This window comes from Theropithecus gelada, chromosome 11 (assembly GCF_003255815.1).
Source record: "Theropithecus gelada isolate Dixy chromosome 11, Tgel_1.0, whole genome shotgun sequence".
NCBI classification, from domain to species: Eukaryota; Metazoa; Chordata; class Mammalia; order Primates; family Cercopithecidae; genus Theropithecus; species Theropithecus gelada.
This window is the reverse complement of record NC_037679.1, coordinates 66,430,781-66,448,813: the sequence shown is the minus strand read 5'-3', so window position 1 is coordinate 66,448,813 and position 18,033 is coordinate 66,430,781. Positions and strand designations below refer to the sequence as shown.

Genomic DNA, 18,033 nt, shown 5'->3' with positions numbered 1-18,033 from the left:
GTTAGGGTGAATATAAGCTCATTGTTCAGTTAAGGAACTTGAGCCCAGATAAATCAACCTGTTTCAGAGACATGGAGCAAGGAGTGGAGCCGAGATTGAAAGCGAAGGCTTCCTGGCAGCTTGTCCGACTGACCCTTGTTCTTCTGGAGGGCTCTGTAAGCTCCTCAGGGCTGAGTCAGTCTTTGTCATCTCTCTGTTTCCAACTGTCCCAGCACTAGGCTTTGCTGGTAGTGGGTAATGATTAAAATTGAGGAAGGAAGAAAAGGAATGAGAAAGGATAGGATGTGGGGGATATTCAATTTGTGGCTGGTGTATTGGTCCATTTTCATACTGCTATGAAGAAATACCCGAGACTACGTAATTTATAAAGAAAAGGAGGTTTAATGGATTCACAGTTCCACATGGCTAGGGAGGCCTCACAATCATGGCAGAAGGTGAAGGAGGAGCAAGGCATGTCTTACATGGTGGCAGACAAGAGAGTGTGTGCAGGGGAACTGCCCTTTATAAAACCATTCAGATCTCATGAGACTTCTTCTCTATCACAAGAACAGCACAAGAAAAACCCACCCCCATGATTCAATTACCTCCCACTAGTTCCCTCCCATGACATGTGGGGATTATGGGAGCTACAATTCAAGATGAGATTTGGGTGGGGACACAGACAAACCATATCAACTGGTCTACTAACACCAAGAGCAATGCCAACAACCATGACCATTTATGGAGCCCTTACTCTGTACCAGGTGGAGCAATGAGGGCTTTAAATGCAATGTCTCACCTACTTTTCCAGCAACTCTATGGGAGTTCACTATTATCCCAATTATATAGAAGGGCAAAGGGAGGCTCAGAGAGGTTCAGTAAATTGCGTAAGGTCATTCAGCAGGTACATGGTAAGTCCAGGATGTCAACTTTGATGGCTCTGGTGCTTAACCACTACCCCACACTGCCTGCTGCTGTGACCAAAAATCAAGCTTCTTAAATTCCTTCTGGCATCATCTGCTACTCTGTGCTACAAAAGCAGGAGCAGCTCTCACATCAGATGCAGGCAGAATCCCAGTGACTCCTATTTTACAGTCTCCTGGGGAACCCCAATGCTTGTCCGCAGGGCATGGCATGCAGCCAAAGACCCATCAGGGGACGTTTTCACAAGTGACAGGAGATCCATTCTTATTCCCAAAGACAGAGGTAGCCAGCACAGTTGTAGGTTTGGGTATGAACAGTCAGGATGGGCTGTGATAAGGGAAAAAGGGAAGGCAAGCCAATGTGTAGAGGCAGAACCAGACAGCTCAAGGGAAATGAGGGCCTGTAAGGGAACAAGGTGGGAACCAAAAATATGAACAGGTGGGCTTCTCTAGGTGGAGGGGGACTAAGAGGAGGGGGCGCATTGTTGGACAGCCCTAGCTCCCCTACTTACTTGCTACAAGACTTTGGACAAATTATCTATGCTCCCAGAGCCTCAGATCCTCATCTATAAAATAGGACAGTATCTGCCTTATAGAGTTGTTATAAGGATGAAATACCATAGTGTGCACATACACAAATTGCTTTAAGTGCAGGTCCTGGCATATGGTGAGTGCTCAACAATTAATAGCAATTTGTGGTGGCAGTGATGCAGTCATTGCCAAATGATGTGCAAAGTAAGGGGATGAGCAGGAAGATGCCAAGAGGAAGCAAACCCATCATCCCCCAATATTTAAGTGACTTGAGGTTAAGAGACCATGTCTGTCTATAGCCAAGCCAAAGAAAGTGGTTAAGGGACATACCCAAGGTTGAATCACAAGTGTTTTCTGGACAGGGACCCATGGCTGAATCATCTAATATCCCAGCCCTTGGCATTGGCTTTGCACAAAGGGAGCACTCCACTGGTGTTTGTGAAATTTACACATGGCTTAGTCTCCTGAAGTCTATGATGAGATTATGTTTCCCACTTTTTCCCTTTGCTTGGTTCCCTTTTACTTCCCTACCTGCTGATTCATTTATCTTCTTCCCACACTTCTTGAGCATCAAGTGTGTGTTGTGGTTCTTCTGGAAACTACAAGGGGATTAAAACAAGTCCGGAATGGAGCTGTCATTGACTTAAACACGATTTGGCCACATCCTACTGCCTTTATTACATTTGGCCACATCCCACTGCCTTCCCAAAACAAGGTCTTCCTCTTGGCTGTGTGGCCTGTGTGCAATGGTAATCCCATTTCTGCCTTTCTCATTCCCAAAGCATCCGTCTTCAACAGGCATTTGCCAAAAATGACCATGGTGTGTGTTTACAGTAGCTCAGCAAAGAGTTATTCATCTAACCAGAAAACATCACAACTCAGAACCACAATGAGGAGCTAGATTGACAGTCACCTCCAAGCACATGGTCATCTCCAGCACATGGGGTCCTCTAAGTCCTAAGACAAGTCCACAGGTATCCAGGGGAGACATCCCTGAGGCAAGTTGGGTTCCCCAAGAAGCAAATGAGGAGACATAAATGAGCACTCTCTCTCTCAAGGAAGTGTTCTTGGGCTCAACCCCAGTGGCAGGGAAGGGTGAGAAGCAAAACTGGACAGAGGGAGAAGTTAGACTGTGATGCAGACTCAACAGAGGCCTCAGCCCATTCTAGTGGTTGTTAGCAAGCTAGGATGATGCTTCAATCAGTCCCTGGACAGGGGCTGCCTAGGGAGAGGGGTGAGGCTTTGGCCCAGAAGCTCTCTCAAACAAGGTCAACTTCCAAAGGGGACTGAAAGCTGACAGCTGTACCAGCAGCACTCCCCTCAGCTGTGGGGGGAAGCCCTTCAGTCCTGAAGGGGTATCTGAGCAGTGCATCTCCATATCCAAGACAGTCCAGGTAGTAGCCACTGACTCTTTTTCTTTGTTGAAGAGCAGAAAAACACACAGCAGTGGTGAGATGTCAGACTCTGGACTCAGACGGGCCTGGCTCAAATGGAGAATCTGCCCCTTATATCTCTGGGCCCCTGACCTGAACAACAGGGCTGCTGAGAGTACCTTGCACATTCAACACAAGGGTTGTAGGGTTGAATAAAACGACAAGTGAACCTGGCATATAGTAATCACTCAATAAAAGGCAGCTCTGATCATCATTACATAACTCAGAACGAAGGAGAAAACTGTTTGCTCTGGGCCACAGCAGTAGTATTTGTTTCTCACTGCTGAGAACCTATACTGCTGTACTGCACTCCGGGAGTTAAGGGCAGGTCTTTCAAGGGTCATAGATGAATCATAGCATCATGCAATGCCAGGGCTGCAAGGGGCCTGAGAATCTGTTCTGCTGGAAGGTGGATAGATGGCTGCAGATCTGCTTTCCTTCTAAACTGCAGCCAGACACAACACTGTGAGGTGTTAGAGTGAATATAAGCCCATTGTTCAGTTAAGAAACTTGAGTCCAGAGAAATCAACCTGTTTCAGAGTCATGGAGTAAGGAGTTTGCAGCATAAATGCAAATTCATTTATTCATCCATTCATCAAATATATACTCAAGGCCTACAATTATGTGCTGGGAACAGTTCTGGGGACCAGAGATGCAGTGGTGACAAAATAGAGACAGCCTGGCCCTCCTGGAGTTGAGAGAAACAAAAGAACCAAATATGTAACACACACCCTGTGAAGGAAAATATGGCCAGAAGAGAGGACAGAAGGGGGATGACTGGGTCGCAGGGTGGTGAGGGAGGGAGAGGAGGGCGTCTTCCAGGAGGTGAGCAAACACCAGACAGAAGTGAGGATGGGGGCCATGGGGCTGTCTGGGGAACACCATCCCGGTAGAAGGAACCGCAAGGGCAAAGGCTGAAGCTGAGAGTTGCTGGTCTTATCCAAGGGATAGCAAAAAGGTCCCTGGGCCTGGAGAGTGACAAACAAGAGATGGGGCACGGGTAAGTGGGCTGGAAAAGCAGCCCAGCCCAGGCAGGATGGTACAGAGCCTCAGCCAAGGCAGGAACTCTGGATTCAACTCCCAAGGTGATGGGAGGGAAGCCTCTGCAGGTTTGAATAGGAGACACTGCTTAAGGGTATAGGATTCCAAGGGCAGGAAGAGAAGTCCATAAAGAACAATTGTCCAGCTGGGAAGATGGCACTGGACTGGAGGTGGAAGGGAGTGGATCACAGAAACGAAGCGGTAAGGAACCTCAGAGACCATCTGGCCCAGATGTGGCCTCCAGCAGCTAAGTAACGAACATCACTGTGCTACATACCAGGAACCTGAGCCCAGAGACTTCGAGCCACCTGCTAAAGGTTCCACAGCCAGTGAGAGGTAGAAGGACACCAGACCCCTTGTCTTCTCCCCTGGAGGTGCCCCACTGGCCCAAGGTAAGGACACGACCCTGGTTTTGTTGCTGTTGTTTCTGCCGTCATTTTATTTATTTTTATTTATGATGATGATGATTTCTGAGCCCAGGTCTCACTCTGGTCCTTCAAGTTAGAGTGCAATGGCACAATCTTGGCTCACTGCAGCCTTGATCTCCCGGGCTAAGGTGCTCCTTTTGTGTCCAGAATTGGTGGGTTCTTGGTCTCACTGACTTCAAGAATGAAGCCGCAGATCTTTGCGGTGAGCAGTGAGCATTAGAGTTCTTAAAGATGGTGTGTCAGGAGTTCGCTTCTTCAGACATTCAGATGTGTCCGGAGCTGCTTCCTTCTGGTCAGTTTGCGGTCTTGCCAATGGGAGTGAAGGGGGAGATCTTCGCACTGAGTGTTACAGCTCTTAAAGGTGGCCCATCTGGAATTATTTGTTCCTCCCGGTCGGTGGGGTTGTGGTCTGGCAGGCTTCAGGAGCGAAGTTGCAGACCTTCATGGTGAGTGTTACAGCTCATAAACACAGCATGGACCCAAACAGTGAGCAGCACTAAGATTTATTGCAAACAGCAAAAATACAAGACTTCTACCACTGTTAAAGGCCACCCGAGCAGGTTGCCTTTTTATTCCCTTATCTGGCCCCACCCACATCCTGCTGATTGGTCCATTTTACAGAGAGCTGATTGGTCCACTTTACAGAGAGCCGATTGGACCATTTTGACAGGGTGCTGACTGGTGCATTTACAATCCTCTAGCTAGACATAAAATTTCTCCAAGTCCCCACTAGGTTAGCTAGATACAGAGTACTGATTGGTGTATTTACAAATCCTGAGCTACACACAGAGTGCTGATTGGTGTATTTACAATCCCTCAGCTAGACACAAACGTTCTCCAAGTCCCCACTAGACTCAGGAGCCCAGCTGGCTTCACCTAGTGGATCCCGCACCAGGGCTGCGGGCCGAGCTGCTTGCCAGTCCCATGCGGTGCACGGGCACTCCTCAGCCCTCGGTCGGTTGATGGGACAGAGCGCCGCTGAGCAGGGGGCGGTGCTCGTGGGGGAGGCTCCAGCCGCACGGGAGCCCACCACGGCAGAGTTTTGGGCATGGGGGGCTGCAGGTCCTGAGCCCTGCCCCGAGGTGAGGCAGCTGAGGCCCGGCCAGAACTTGAGCACAGCGCCAGCAGGCCGGCACTGCTCAGGGACCCGGCGCACCCACTGCAGCTGCTGGCCCGGGTGCTAAGCCCTTCACTGCCCTGGGTTGGTGGCGCCTGCCTGCTGCTCTGAGTACCAGGCCCAGCGAGCCCACATCCGCACCCGCCGGAACTCGCGCTGGACTGTGAGTGCCGCGCGCAGCCCCAGTTCCCGCTCGCTTCTCTCCTTCCACACCTCCCGGCAAGCAGAGGCAGCGCCTCCGGCCTCGGACAGCCCAGAGAGGGGCTCCCAAAGTGCCATGGCAGGCTGCAGGGCTCCTCAAAGCACTGCCGGAGTGGAGGCCGAGGCCAAGGAGGTGTCCATAGTGAGGGCTGCTAGCATGTTGTCACCTCTGTCACCTCAGCCTCCTGGGTAGCCAGGATCACAGGCACATGTCACCACACTCAGCTAATTTTTTGTATTTTTAGTAGAGACAAGGTCTCACCATGTTGCCCAGGCTGGTCTCAAACTTACGGGCTCAAGTGATCCTCCTACCTCAGCCTCCCAAAGTGCTGGGATTACAGACGTGAGCCACAGCACACAGCCACTACTGTTATTTTAAAGGGAACCCCTAACACTTAACTGCTTAGTGTTCCCATTTCAGGGAGGTTCCTCAGTCCAGGAATCTGCTTATTAAATGGGGTCTCTGTGTGTCACGTGACCAGAGGAAGCCAAAAAGACTTAACCTTTCTCCAAAGCCAGCTACTTCCTCCATCCGAAAGCATTCATTCAGGGCCCAAGAGAGAAAACAGTCAAAGATCTCAGGTGAGTTTGGGTACCAGAGCATGAGGAAAGATCAAATTATTCACTGTAGAGGAAAGCTACTCCTAAATGGTTTTTTTGATTAGCTTTTTTCCTTCAGAGCCGTTGCCATTCATCAACACTCTCAGATGTCCCTACCAACACAGGCTTCCTCAAAGGCTGTTCCTAAATGTTTCAGCTGGGTGGTGCCTGTAGGAAAAAATATGAGAAGATTCAGGGCCCATAAGCAGAGAAGCCACTAGCTTGAAGCCATCTTCCTCTGCCCGAGCCCAGAAAGCAAACGCTCCCCTGGGGTTCACTTTATGTATATAAAGCATGACTTTCAGCAGGGCAGCCACGAATCCTGGTCCCAGCGGGTTGGGTGGCGCTACGGAGCTCACTTTGAAAAGGCCAGGAAGGATGAAAGCACTCAGGAAAAGGGCCTCCCCTGGCCCCAAAGTGCAAAGATTTGAAAAGCCAACTTTGAACTTGGTGTGGGAGGGTCCCAGCCTGGGAGGGGGCCACGGGGAGACAGGAGTGAGCCGGCCTCAAACCCAGCCTCGAAGGGCAGGTGAGAGATCCTGCCCAGCAGGAAATGGGAAATGTAGGTTAGACAACTAGGGCAGTTCTGAAGCCGGAACTGTGTCTGTTGCGAAGTCAGGTAGGGGCTGTAAGATGTAGGAAGTAGAAAAAGGAAAGGACCCAGCAGACCTCAAAGCCTCCGATTTGGAAAACAGAGCAGAGGGGAGAACAAAGAAGTGCTCTGACCAGGCAGGAGGAGGGTACAGGGCACCAAGGCAGACAGAGGGGAGGCTGCAGCTACCCCCAGCCCCCTTCCCTGCCCACTCCCTCTGCAGGTACAGAACTGAAGATTCCAGAGCCCTCCCACCATGGAGACTTGGTGGGCTCACCCTGGGAGGGCTCACCCAGGCCTCTGCCCAGGAGACACGCTAACAATTCCACTGGAAAGTCCTCTCCACCTCCCACGTGTCCTGAACTGTCTGCACGGAATCCACTCCAGCACTGATCCTGTCTGACTTTTATTTGCTGGGCTCTGCATTCAGTTCCCCTACAAGTATTTACTAAGCATGAATGGAAGGTGCCAGACTGGGGAAAGTGCAGGATGCTGAGTTACAGGGCCATCCCTCTCTCCAGGGAAGAGAAAGTGCAGGGTCCCACAGCCCAGACACCTGGGCTCCAGGGTCCGGCTCCATCACTTCCTGACTGTGTGACATTGGGCACATTCCTCCAACTGACTCAATTTCAGTTGCTTTATCTATAAGATAGAGGAGCTTGGAGATAGGAATGTGGGATGAATACACTGGAAAGGCAAGCAGGGGTCAGGTTAAGGCCTCTGCATAGTATCACAGCTGCCATTTATTAAGCATCTACTACTGTGTGTCTGAAACTGTTTTAGATGCTTTATGGATATTATCTCTAAACCTCACAATCACCCCACTTCCTCAAAGGAAAGTGATGCTTTATATACATAAAGTGAACCCCAAGGGAGTGTCTGCTTTCTGGGCCAAGGCAGAGGAAGACAGGTTCAAGCTAATGGCTTCTCTGCTTATGGGCCCTGAATCTTCTCATATATTTTCCTACAGGCACTACCCAGCTGAAACATTTAGGAACAGCCTTTGAGGAAGTGTAGATGGGAATTGCTCCATCTATGCACACGGATGCAACAGTAAGTGGGAGAAAACCTGTGCTCAGCACACAGTAGGAGCACCATCAACCAATGCGGAGTTCATTCATTCTCCCAACACACATCTGTGTTTGCTAGGTGCCAATGTTGTTCTAGGCCAGTGGTTCTCAACCAGAGGCGATTTTGCCTCTCCCCCAGGGGACATTTAGCAATGTCTGGAGGCATTCTTTTTGAGAAGAGGGGGTGTTACCAGCTACTACTGGGTAGAGGCCAGGGATGCTGCTTAACATCTTACCATGCACAGGACAGCCCCTCACAACAAAGAATTGTCTGGGCCAAAATGCCAATGGTGCTGAGGTTGATAAACCCTGCTCCTGGCACTGGGGAGACAGCAATGTGCCAAAGAGGCAATGTCCCTGCAGCTCACATCCCAAGACAGGAGACAGATGATGAACAAAGACTATAATAAGTCAATGTCTACAGGTCCACTGGTTAAAGTGCTACAAAAAATAAAGTAAGAAAAGGAGGAAAGAGAATGATGGGGTCATCAGGGACATAGGGGACATTTGAGAAGAGCCCGGAGGGAAGCAAGGGGGTGAAGCTGTGGCTGCCAACCATGATAGACAGAGGCCCTGGGGTGTGTGTATCCTCAACTGTGGCAGGAAGTCCACGCGGCTGAGCTCAGTGAACACTGAGGCAAATGGTTGTAGAGGATGTCAGGGGGTTATTATGCTGATTTAGTCATGTGGACACCTATGGCACTCTTGGTAATACACTCCTTGAGGATGCAGGCTCTATCCTACCTCTCAGTGCCACACACTTGCTGGAACTAAGCTGAGAAAGACGCCAAGTTGAATTGAATTTTGGCTCAGGGGAGGCAGTTTCCTGTATTATGAAATTTACATGAGATGAACTATCCCCGCTTTGCTCTGGTTTGGGGCAGGAAATGGGCTTAAATGTACTGTCAGCTTATGTTCTTGTATTCTGTAATTGTTGCTTGGCTTTCCTTCATGTGTCTCTGGGGAAGGAGGTGCAAGACCTACCGCTGGTTCTGCGTACAATTTCAACACTGTCCTCTTAGCCTTAATGAGAAGATATATTCATTCATTGATCCAACAAATAGGTATTAAAGATGACAACAGGGCAGAATTGGGATGATGCAAAAGTAAATCAAACACATATCCTTCTCTGAAGCAACTTACAGAAAATATATCTTCACTTTTTCATATATAGGTCTTCACTATATCTTATATTACAAAGTGAAGATACTTTGTCATATAAGGTACAAAGTACCAAAAAGAATGAATAAAGAACTATGAAGAAGACCGGATGAGTACCTACAGGGCAGGAGAGCAAACAGCTTACATCTCACATGCTGATTCTCATGAGTAGCAGCTGTCTAGAACTGTGTTGAGAAGGATCCTGAAGTCCCATCTGAGCTCAGTCAGAAAAAGTGCTGTGCTCAATTACTTATGTCTGCCGTGATCACAGAACCCCAGTGGCAGAAGTACCAAGTATTTTTGCCTTCCAAGCTGAAATGGAGATCAAATAAGTGGAAATGGAGCTTGAAGAGTAAATTATGGCCTTCCTCTTAACATTTAACACAAAAATATAGCAAGTATACTGCACTATTAAGATGGAAATGGAGGAGGAGTAAAAAACTCAATTTCATAATCTATCTTGAGCGTACATTTATTTACCTCCTTAACTCCAGGAGTATTTAAGAAATGAGAGAGAAAAGCAAGGTATCCTCTGCTAGTAAAGGAATAACTACAAAAGACTAGGCCAGACTTTACTGCTTAAAATTGGAGGGCAACTGGCTCTGAAACGGGACCCAGCTCTGGGCATCTGGACTGAGAGCCCCTCCCCAACCCATCTCCATACTTCTCCCCTAAAGCTTTGTAGGAGCCTGGCAGGACAGCAGCTTAGTCTCATCCTAGAATGAGATTTGCCAGTCAAATCCTTCCATTCCAGGGACTAGACAGACAGTGTGAGGCTGTTTAGCAACAGGTTTGGGGCAGATTTCCTAAATCTCCTTTCTCTCCAATCCGTCAGCCTGGCAGAAGCAACATAGAGATGGGATTTAGTCTCATTCTGACACAGCACAGTTGCAGAGTGATCTCCCTGCTTGCCACTCAAGCTGGAATCAAGCCAGAGCCTACACACAGGTTCCAGGATCCAGAGAGGAATGAAATCGCTTTATTAATATCATAAGGTTGGGGGGAAGGGAAGAGTGTTCTGATCGGCTATGCCAGCAGTAGTTCAAAACACAATCCAAAGGGAGGAGGAGAAGTGGGGTGGGTCAGGCCAATGCCCGCTGAGATAAATGCCCTCTGAGGGCTGCCATATAGGAGGAGGTGGTCACCCTTCTTGGAAGGTGATAGCCTTTCTTGGCCAGTGTGCTGGGTCGAAAAGAACTTTTGGATCCTCCTGCCTAGCCTGACAGCCCTTCAAGGCTCAGCAAAGGTATCAGCACAGAGCCACAACCAAGGGATCAAAAGCTTAAGTCACAAAAGTGTAAAAAAAAAAATCCCTTTTTTGAAAGGCAGCCAAAGAAGCACCTTCACAGAGCTGTCTTTGCATGGCCTTTCAACCAAACTATTTCCAGCAGCACAAGCTCAGCAGCTCCCCCAGGCCACCCAGCCCAGAGCACGGCTGCAACACTTCCCATGCTTCCCTCAAGCCTGTGACCCAGACACCATGCTTTGTCTTGATTTTATCTCTATTTTTTCAGGGGAAAGGGCTGAGAGAGGTAGGGGAGCCAGGCAGAAATACTGTGTTCCTAAAGCGCATGTGAAGAAATGCCCAGGCAAGAGCTGCACTCTGAGGACTTGCCCAACATTCCTGGCTAAGCATCTACATATACCTTTGTCTCCAAGCTTGTAGGGCTGATTGGCTGACTTTGGAAGAGGAGAAAGTGTGTGTCCCTGGAGACCTCTGCAGTGCCAATGAAAGTGTGCCCATTGGTGGGAAGGCCAATGGGAAACTTCCATGAGCCCACATGGGCCACCATGGGGATACACAGAAAGAACTGAGGAGAAGTCATCCATTAGCAGGTGAGAACAAGAGGCAGTGACATTTGGGGGATCAGGAATAATGTGTTCCCAATTTATACCTATCTTGGTAAGGCCTGGGGAAAACCACTTACTGTTAGAGTTATTATTGTCTGGTGACAATGATCAAAGGGAAAATAACGTTTACTGAAAGCTATGCTTTTACATATATTCTAGCATTTAACTCTCACAGAATTCCTAGGAGATACATATCATCATCCCTGTTGAATAGATGTAGAAACGGAGGCTCAGGGAGGTTGAGGAAGTCATTCAAGTTCACGTGGCTATAAGTGGTGGAGCCAGGACCAAGCCTGGGTTCCTCTAACCCCAAGTTTCACGTTAGTTTCATTATGCCTCACCACCTCCCAGCATTACAGGAAATCATCAAGGCTCCCCTACTCAGAACACACCAGACAAATTCTGCCAAACAAAACTCATTCTGTTTTATTTCTTGAACAATAAGGTGCAGAGAGCTCAGAAGAGAATAAAAGCTCGGGGGTGGGGGTTGGGGGTGGAAAAAACAAACCATGTTTAGGCTGGGTACGGTGGCTCATGCCTATCATGCCTATAATCCCAGCACTTCGGGAGGCCAAGGCGGGTGGATCGCCTGGGGTCAGGAGTTCGAGACCAGCCTGACCAACATGGTGAAACCCCATCTCTATTAAAAACACAAAAAAGTAGCTGGGTGTGGTGGCGGGTGCCTGTAATCCCAGCTACCTGGGAGGCTGGGGCAGAAGAATCGCTTGAACCCGGGGGGTGGAGGTTGCAGTGAGCTGAGATCACGCTATTCACTCCAGCCTGGGTGACAAGAGCAAGACTCTGTCTCAAAAAGAAAAAAAAAAAAAAAAAAACATGTTTGAACCTGATTTATAATAAAGGTTGCATCTCATCTCAATGGGGAAAGGAATGGTTCTACAATGTCGAAAAACTGGCTCGCTAAATGAATTTGGATCCCTCTCAAACACAATATATAAAAGTAGACTCTAAGTGGATGAAAAACCTAAATGTGAAAGGAAAGTTACAAAGCTAACAGAAGAAAGTGAAACAATACCTTTGTGAACTTAGGGCATGGAAGGTCCTCTTAAATAAAATCCTCAAGGCACAAACCAAAAAGCAAAAAGAAAAAAAAGTTGGTAGATTTGATTACATCAAAATTAGGGCTTCTGTTCAACAAAAGATACTGCGGAGAAAGTTAACAGAGAGGTGGCAGAGTGGAAAGTGATATTTACAATGTCTAAACACAACAAAGAATTAGCATCTAACTACATATGTAACCCCTATAAATCAATGGGAAAAGAAAGGAAATGCAATAGAAAAATGGTCTGTAGATATGAATAGGCAGATCACAGGAGTGGAAACCAGAATAGTCAACAGGCAGATGAAAAGGTGCTCAAATTCATTAGTAATAAGATAAATGAAAATGAAAGCAATGAGATTCCACATTATACTCAACAGATTTGCAAAATTACAGTGTTGAGTAATATTGATTGTTAAACAGGATATGGGTAAATGGGAACCCCTCCGCACCGCTGGTGGGAGTCTAGACTGGCATAGTAGTTCCAGAGACTCACGTGGTACTGATTATCGAAACCAAGTTCGTATGAACCTTGTGACCCAATCAACCCACTCCTGAGTATAGATACTTGCACGGGGTCCATATGGGAACAAGTGAAAGGAGATTCATGACAACATTATTGTTCAGGGTAGTAGGAAATTGGAAGCAACTAGTTGCCCATCACTAAAGAATGGATAAACACAAAATATGATGGGTGCCTACTATGTGATAGTCATTATACAGTTCGCCAAATATTTCCAGTGTTTCCGCCTCTTAGATTCATAGTAGGCTTGCAGTTCCCACCGCTTTTAAAGTGGAGAATAGCCATGTGACTTGTTTTGGCCACTTCTGGGCAGGCTTTAAAAATCAGTGTGCTATTTGTCACCTTCTGGACAGAACTTTTAAGAGCCAGTGTGTGATTTGCCACTTGCTCTTCTCTCTGCCATGTTGAATGGCAGAGGCTCCATCAGCCTAAGTCTCCAAAGCAAAACTCTTATTAACGGGATGGATATGTAATATGGCTAAGCAGTAAACCTGCGTAATTTTAAGCTGCTAAGATTTTCATGCTATTACTGCTGCATAACTCAACCTATCTTGATTGAACCAACTGTGCAGCTATTAGAAACAATAAGCTAGATGTACAACCAACATGGATAGATCTTGAGAACATAGGTGAAAATGGAAAGATCCGAACAAGCTCCTTCGTGCAATATGATTTCTATAAATCAATAACACACACACACACACACACAAAAAGCAATTTTACATGTTTTACAAAGACATGTACCTGTCCAAGAGCATATATTAAACACCTTGGATGAGTACCTACAAGGGAGTGGAGATATAGACAAAGAGAAAAAAGTGAAGATCTCAAATGAGAGAGAGAGGCCGGGAGCGGTGGCTTACCCCCGTAATCCCAGCACTTTGGAAGGCCAAGGCAGGCAGATTGCCTGAGCTCAGGAGTTCGAGACCACCCTGGCAACATGGTAAGATCCTGTCTCTACTAAAATACAAAAAATTGGCCGAGCGTGGTGGTGCTTGTCTGTAGTCCCAGCTACTCAGAGGCTGAGGCACGAGAATTGTTTGAGCCGGGAGGAGGCAGAGGTTGCAGGGAGCTGAGATTGCACCACTGCACTCCAGCTTGGGCTACAGAGTGAGACTCTGTCTTAAATAAATAAATAAATAAATAAATAAATAAATAATATTAATAAAATGAGAGAGAGAGCCCTTGCATGATGATAAAATGTGTGTGAACTTCTGAGTATGGATAATTCAACTCTCTATTGTATCCAAGATCCAAAACAAAAAGGAAAGAAGAAAAGGTGTAAATCATTTTCTTGGTTGACTTCAGTATACGTTTTAAACTCTCCATGCCAATCAGTCGTCTACAAGCACAGGGTTTCCTTTTCCTCACCAAATTTTAATCAACTTGGATGGGTTTTCACTTCACAGCCTCTATGGTTACCACCCCCTTGGTATGAGGTACAGGTGCATACCATTCACAGAAGCTACTGCCAATCTTCCACTTCACTGTGATCTGAGGGAAGGCACCGTCCAACAAAGGACAAAGCTGCAAGCAGTCTGGAGAGACAAGAACCGGGCTGTACCAACTGCGACAAAATCTAAGCAAATCACCTGTGTCCCAACTATTTGGCGAATGGTTGGGGGCTGTGCTCCAGCTGCCTGACAGGATCTCAGCAGAGAACAAATGGTCAACTGGCACGGCCAAGTGGGGAACCCTACAAGTTCTGCTTGAGCCTCACCTGCAGGAAGTGATGCAAGGCTCTCAGTGGAGTGCTTCTGGCAGCCTGAGTTTGCAATGTCCTTCCTTCCTGTCCCCAGGATACCGTGGGATCCCTTCCAGAAAGAATAAGCAGTAATTCAGATGAAAGGAGTCACTTTCCTTCTCATGCATTAAATATATATATATTTTCTGTTGATAGGGTACCAATATAAACTCAATGTGGATTATAAAATTGTATATTTTCCACCCCATTTTCATTTTAATAGTAAACCATATTTGCTAAATATCCCAATTAGAGGCTGAAGAAAAACCATGCTTCACTCTTAAAGCTGGATTTTCACTAATTTGGTCGCTAGTCAAGGGTTGAAGAGAGATGGCAGCTCTCAAGCCTACATGCTGCCCTCCTCCTAGCCCACTCCCCAGCAGACATGACTAATCAATCTTTTCTCCTAAGTCTGAACTTTTCCTGCAGCCTCAAATGGTATTCTCCAGAGTTGTTTCCTGGTGTTAGGTTTTTTTCTTTTTTACTCTCTTCTTCCCCCCCCTTTTCTTTTTTTCCTTTTAAAGGCTTTAGAAGAGGAGGAAAATGTTCACTCGTCTATTCTCAGGAGAATAATTATATCCAGAGACCTTATGTATGATGCTTTCTCTGGAAAATAGTTGTTTTCAAGGTCCCTGACTTCATCTCTTAATTACTCAATCAACAGTCATCTGTGAACTGCCTACGGTGTACTGGTGCTTAGGGTGCCAAGCACTGAAAGACACTGATAAAAGGTTCAAAGAGGCACAAAACAAAAAGGGGCCAACCAGCTGGGAAGGCAGGGTGTGGCAGGGTGGGGAAGGCTTCCAAGAGAAGGTGGCACATTCTCAGCAGTTTTCTAGAACAGTGACTGTGGCCTGAAAGGTGCTCATGGCAGTGATGCTATCAGGGATGTGTGGTGTGTTCTCAGGATATGTTATCCCTTATCTGGGCTTCATCAGCTCCCAGTGGGTGCCCCCCATCGAAGCCAATTGTTGGTGGATCCCAGTGTGAGGTGGTTTCTGGCAACTAGCATTCCTTTAGGGGCTGTCAAATTCCATGAATGCTACCCAGCTGTGAATAAAGTCTAACTTTTCACTTTCTGGTGGGTCAGTTGCCTCAGGTGGCATCACTCACTGCAGCAGGTGGGGTCATTCACTGCATTGCAGTTGTCTGTTTGGATCTGTGCAGTGCCAAGCTGGACCTACCCGATGTCACAGCACATCTCCTCCCTGGCCCCTAAAATTCCATCCCATCATGAAAATGGCACTTTAGGGAGGAAAGAACATGGTGGGACAGGTTGGGGGTCATAGCGAATGACATTTACTGCACAGCCCCTACATACCCACATTGGTAGGTGCTTGTCTCAGCTCATTCAACCCTCCACAACTTGGGAGGCAGGGAGGAGCTGAAGAAGGTGCCCAAATAATCTAGTACAGCTGGGTTGGGATTAAAATCTGATATCATTATGAAGTTGGTAGAGAAAAAAGGAAAACACCTATTTTTTTGTGTCTACTGTGTGTATTGTGTCCATATATGTGATTTCCCTCATACCCCCAAAAACTCTAAAAAGTAACTATTATTCATTTTACAGATGATCAAGTTGAGGGCTCAGAAAAGTTTGCTCATCATCATCATCATAACACAAATAACAGTAACTATCCATGAACGCTCAACTTTGTATCAGGTTCTACAAACACTCTCTATTTTCTTATTTAATTATCACAGCAACCCTGTGATGTGGGCACTGCTACAACCTCTTTAACTGTGAAGTCACTGAGTCTAAGAAAGGTTAAATAACCTGGTTAAGGCTATACATTCAGTAGGTGTTAGCTCTGGAATTCAAACTCAAGGCTGTCTGACTCTAAGTCCATATTCTCAAACACTGCCAATGCTACCTCCCAAATGTGTGCTATGTACTATGTACAGAGTACTGGAGCAACCCCTGTGACAGAGTGCAACACCTACTACCTCCCAGGGGACCCCATTTGGCCTCTTTGTTTGTGTGGAAGTTATTCCTTAGATCAAATCTTCAAAGGAAGAATAACCAGCTTTAATAAAATTTAAAATAATATTTTGGCAGTGCCAGCATTCGGCAACAATAGCTTACACTTACACGTACTGCATGCTATGCAGTATTTCAAATAAGCACTAGACATATGGTGACAGACATACTGCTGCTCACCAATATTCCTAGTATCCCTCTGCTTCTGGGCCCTTTTCATCAACACAAATTCATGCACCACAACCTGCTTTGGCCAATGAAGTACAAACAGTGATTTGTGGTTTGTGATTTGTATCACTGTCTTCAGAAGTCTTTGAGAGCCAAGGCCAGGAGTGGTGGCCCACACCTGTAATCCCAGCACTTTGGGAGGCTGAGGCGGGTGGATCACCTGAGGTCAGGAGTCCAAGACCAACCTGACCAATATGGTAAAACCCCGTCTCTACTAAAAACATAAAAATTAGCCAGGCGTGGTGGTATGTGCCCTGTAGTCCTAGCTACTCAGGAGGCTGAGGCAAGAGAATCGCTTGAACAAGGGAGGCAGAGGTTGCAGTGAGCTGAGATCACACCACTGCACTCTAGCCTGGGCAACAGACTGAGGCACCATCTCATTAAAAAAAAAAAAAAAAAGTCTCTGAGAGCCAGTAAATAATTCTCCATAATCTATCTTCCCTTTTGCAGCAAGAATGGAAGCATGTTGATATGAAGGGGCTGTTAAATTGATGCAGCAGGGAGTATGTCAAGTCAATACATGGAGGATAACTGCTCTGGGGTCACTAGTCCTTCAAAGGAATCTGCATGAGTGACAAATACACATTAGCTGCATTAAACCTCTGAGATTTGGGATTTGTCTATTACTGAAGCATAACCCAGCTTATCCTGACAAAATCCTCACAATAACTCTATGCTGGATGTGCTGTTGTTATCCCCACTTCGCAGAAAAGAAACTAGAGCAAAGAAGAGTTGGGTAACTTGCCTAAGATCATATAGCTAGAGGGTACAGTCAACTGTGAGTCTCAAGAGTTAGGACTCCAGAATCCACAAACTTAATCAGTATTCTATATTTCCTCACCCACCTTTTTACCAATCAGATATACTAATGCATAAATATGTAGATCTACCAATTTCTTAGTATACCTTAGCCAGTTTTTAAATAATAAGAAAATTATCACAACATGTAATTTTTAAAATACCAAAATTTCTTGCTTTAAACAAAAAAGGAAAAAAACAGCCTAGTTTCAGCTTATATGGCAATTAAAACTAAAAATGGGTTACAACAGAGGTGGCTGCTCTTTGGGGAATTGCCTAGAACAATGGAAAAATGCTTAAAGAAAAACTCAGTTTCTCTTTCTTTACTCAATTTCTTAGTTTACACGCTAAAGGGCAACAGACACAATTAAAAGTTTAATTAGTGTTCTCATCCTCCCCTCCCAAATTATATGTTTTCTTTCTAATCAAAAATTATTTCTTTAACAGATTCATTGTTTTCTCCCTAAATTAAATTTGATCCTTAATGAGGCACTGCAATCCTTAAGTCAAAATGGAATCATCAGAAACCTCACTTTGTGAACTCAAGTGTGTCTCTCTTAGTTCTCTAAGAAGCAAGGACACTTGTCAAAGTCCTCTCTGTTGTGTGCAGTCCATCATAATTGCTGCTCATGGTAATTTAGAACACGTGGTGAAGTGGTTCTTTCAAAAGCAATTGATGAATTTCATGGGAGCAAGGCTGGGCAGAAGGCCTGCCCCAACGCGGTGAGGGGCATGCCATTTCAACCTGGGGACAATGACAAGCTGGCAGTCTGGC

The 18,033-nt window shown here is 46.4% G+C and overlaps 1 protein-coding gene and 1 non-coding gene across 3 annotated transcripts in view; both read right to left on the bottom strand.

Moving 5' to 3' along the window:
- The window catches only part of BTBD11 (BTB domain containing 11), a 337,775-nt gene that overhangs the window by 274,812 nt on the left and 44,930 nt on the right, over window positions 1-18,033 (bottom strand). The window lies entirely within an intron of this gene.
- LOC112635685 lies at window positions 6,320-6,402 on the bottom strand. The gene has a single exon (XR_003122019.1). It is a non-coding gene; the product is annotated as a small nucleolar RNA SNORD74 (small nucleolar RNA).